We start from the raw sequence: 3,359 nt of genomic DNA on the forward strand, positions 1-3,359 counted from the left end.
AGCAGTATCAGCAGTAGTAAAGTTACAGCCTCCAGAGGCTGGATGGGAGTCTGAACTCGATTCAGACTTGGGGAGGGACCTGGGGTGGTGGGACTTTGAGTTGGAATGGGAGTAGCCAGCAAAAGTGGAAGCAATAAAGCCGCCGAAAAAGAGGGAGTGAAAAGCGCATCTTGTAACGATATGTCAAAAAAAAAAAAAAAAAAATGAAAAAACCGAAGTACAGTTCAAAGAGGGTTAAGGAAAACAAGGAGGAAGAACATGGAAAGTTGTCTATCAAAGCAAATAAAAAAAGAAGAAGGGACACAATATTGATCGAGACTGTCAAAGTCTTGAATACCTACATGAAAAAAAAAAAAAAAAAAAAAAAAAAGAAAAAGATGAAAAAAATCGGAATGCTCAAAGTATATAAAGATCTTGAAACAGCGAGTCAAACCTACATGCCGTCTAGCCGTCCGTCAAGGTTCGTATTTCGTATTTGGCAACCTTGACACTTGATGGTTTCACCAGGATCCAGTATCTAGTGACGATATGAGATGCCATTTTCTACCGCGTCGAAGTGCCAATCTATGGGCACGATAGATCCACCTCTGTCCTCAACATCCGGGGTTAGATGGGTTGAAACACTAAGCAAGGGCTCGGGTAATATATCTCCGTCTATTGGTGCATGGCAATTATCCAAGCCGCGGTGTTGTTTCAGATTTAGTCTGGAAGCATGTCAATTCCGGATGCCCGGCACGATGACTGCCTACGCCGCCGCACTATATGACTATAGGGTTTTGTTTGAGTTTATAGGTAGCATAGTTTGAACTTTGAACATGAGGAAAGGAAACCTACAGGGAGTTTCAGGTTCAGTTTCTCTTGAAATACAGGAAAGTTTGCCATTTTAGGGGGTAGGTGGAAGAAAGAAAGTTAAAACTGCAGAAACTGAACCTGAAATTCTCTGTATCAAAATATCCAGACACGTCTTTCGGCTGTTGCGGCAGTGTCTCACCATCAAGTCATACCGACTGCTACAGTGGGATGCAATAAGTTTGAATACCCTTAGAAGTACTGATACCCCCTGTCTAGCCTATTTGGAGTTAAGCCTGCTTCTAATCTGAAGAAGAAGCTCGATCTAGCCAATCCCTATATTCTTATTAGCCATGCAAAAGCTGATATGCACGTGGTAGCTGGCTCAAAGAGGCTAGCGGCAAAAGAAGATACACGCCCGGTATTCAAACTTATTGCATCCCACTGTACTTGGAACTCATATCCGCCTAGTTAGCCGAATGTTCATGTTTCAGCTGCAGTTGCATCGGTAGTTCAGACTACCCACACTTGATGGTAAGATTCGCTACTCAATTTGTCATTGAAGAACCGACAGACGGGTTGATTTGCAGCTTCTTGCTTGATTGCGCGTTGGGCAAAGTAATCTTCTGGGCCTGGTGGCCGAGGAGCATCCTGAAAGTTTATCTGCAAATTAGCATAATTATGATGTTAGATACAAAAGTACCGACAAGACCAGAGTGGGGGCCTTAAGCAGTCTAAGGTTTGCTGTTGTTTATATTGCGCAGTAGTACTGGGTGAAGGTACAGTGATTTTCAGGTTCAGTTTCCCATCATATACCAAGGATTGTGTTATTTTGGCGGGTTAAGATAAAATGTAAACACGAAAATGTAGAAACTGAACCTGAAATTCACTGTATATTTCTTATGAAACTTGATTGTTCATTGTTGAGATGAGAGTTCTTCTCCTGTTTAAATCTTTAGTTGATTTCATATAGGACTTTGAACTTTAAATCTAGGACTTTCAGACCAACAGTCAGAATCCTGATGATAGGGGGGATTCCCAGTTTTCCAACAAAAGATCAGACCGCTGGCGAAGGGGCATTCGATGATTGCAGCCGGAGCAGCACTACGGTGGAGCAATCACCATATCTGTCAGATATTAAGGTGAATCGTGTATATTTCTTGATCCTTTCGCAATCGAAGGACCATTGAGACCTTATATCTTCAACTGGTTCCTTCTAGGACTTGAGTCCTAGAAAGTCCTAGATGAAAGTCCTACGATCTAAGTTTAGGGCGTCAAACTTTAATCCTGAACCTTAATCCTGAAGTTGAGGGTGAACCCTCCAACATTCAACACACCCCCTCAGGCTCAATAGGTCCCAGTTGAGCCTGCATTTCCTAGGCAGTCTTCTATCTTCTGGAGCCTTGCTTCTATTCCTTCTTGCTTCCGGCTCTGCTGCTGTCTTTCCTGAATATCTTCCAGGCCAAGTTGATAGAGGAAGCGGTTCCATTTGCCTGCCGGCAGGGCCTTTGTCAATCCGTCTGCGATCATATCCGTTGATTTGGTGTATTTGACTTGAATTCTCCCTTCTTGGACCTCCTGTCTCAGCCAGTGGTTGTGAATATCCACGTGCCGCAACTTAGTCTTCAAAGTAGCGATTTCGGCGGTCACAAGGTTGATAGTTTGAGTATTGTCGCAGTCGATACGGATAGTCGGATCATCCATCTGAACTGTAAGCTCTTTCAACAGCCGACTCACATAGAGGGATTCCTTAGCAGCCTGTGCCAAGGCTAGGAGCTCTGCCTCTGTCGTGGATGTGGTGACTGTATTCTGCTTGCTAGCTCTCCAGCCGATCAACCCGTCGAATAGTCGGATAGTGTACGCTTGGGAGCTTTTCCGATCAAGGGTGTTATCGGCAAAAGAAGCGTCACTAGCAACTGTAAGACCTCCGGGTCCTCCGAATCGTAGGGCTCGGTGCCTTGTGTGTGAGAGGTAGTGGATAACGCGGTCGGCGGCGTCTTGGTGTTCTTGGCCAGGGTTGACAAGAAATCGGGCCAGCCTGGAGGCGGCGAAAGCTATGTCAGGCCGGGTGTTAACGGCGATATAGAGGATCGAGCCGACTTTACGTTGATATCGTTGAAGTTCTGCCGGGGTTGCTAGTCCTGTTTGAGGTCGTAGCTCTGTTTGAGTCATTGGTACTGTAGATGTTCCCTTGTTAGCTAGATTTGCGATTTTGTCAATGTAGGCTGTTTGAGATAGCCAAATCTTCCTTGCAGGCCGGTCCCGTATGACTTCCATTCCTAGGAACCATTGCACGGGATCTCCTCCTGTTAGCTTGTATTTTGATCCAAGCTGTCTAGTCAATTCATCGGCCTTGTCTTTCCGGGCCTTCCTGTAAGCGATGATAACATCGTCAACGTAAAAGAAGAAGAGGACTCCTTCCTTCTTGAAACAACAAGGTTCGTGAGGAATCTGTGTGTAGCCTAACTCTAGGAGGGTCTTCGAGAGTTCTTTCTGCCATAGCAAGGGAGAGGCTCGTAGTCCGTACAGGGCCTTGTTGAGCTTCAGGATAGTTGCTGTTTCTTATACCC

The sequence above is a fragment of the Fusarium oxysporum genome, chromosome 6, assembly GCF_000149955.1.
Source record: "Fusarium oxysporum f. sp. lycopersici 4287 chromosome 6, whole genome shotgun sequence".
Lineage (NCBI taxonomy): Eukaryota > Fungi > Ascomycota > Sordariomycetes > Hypocreales > Nectriaceae > Fusarium > Fusarium oxysporum.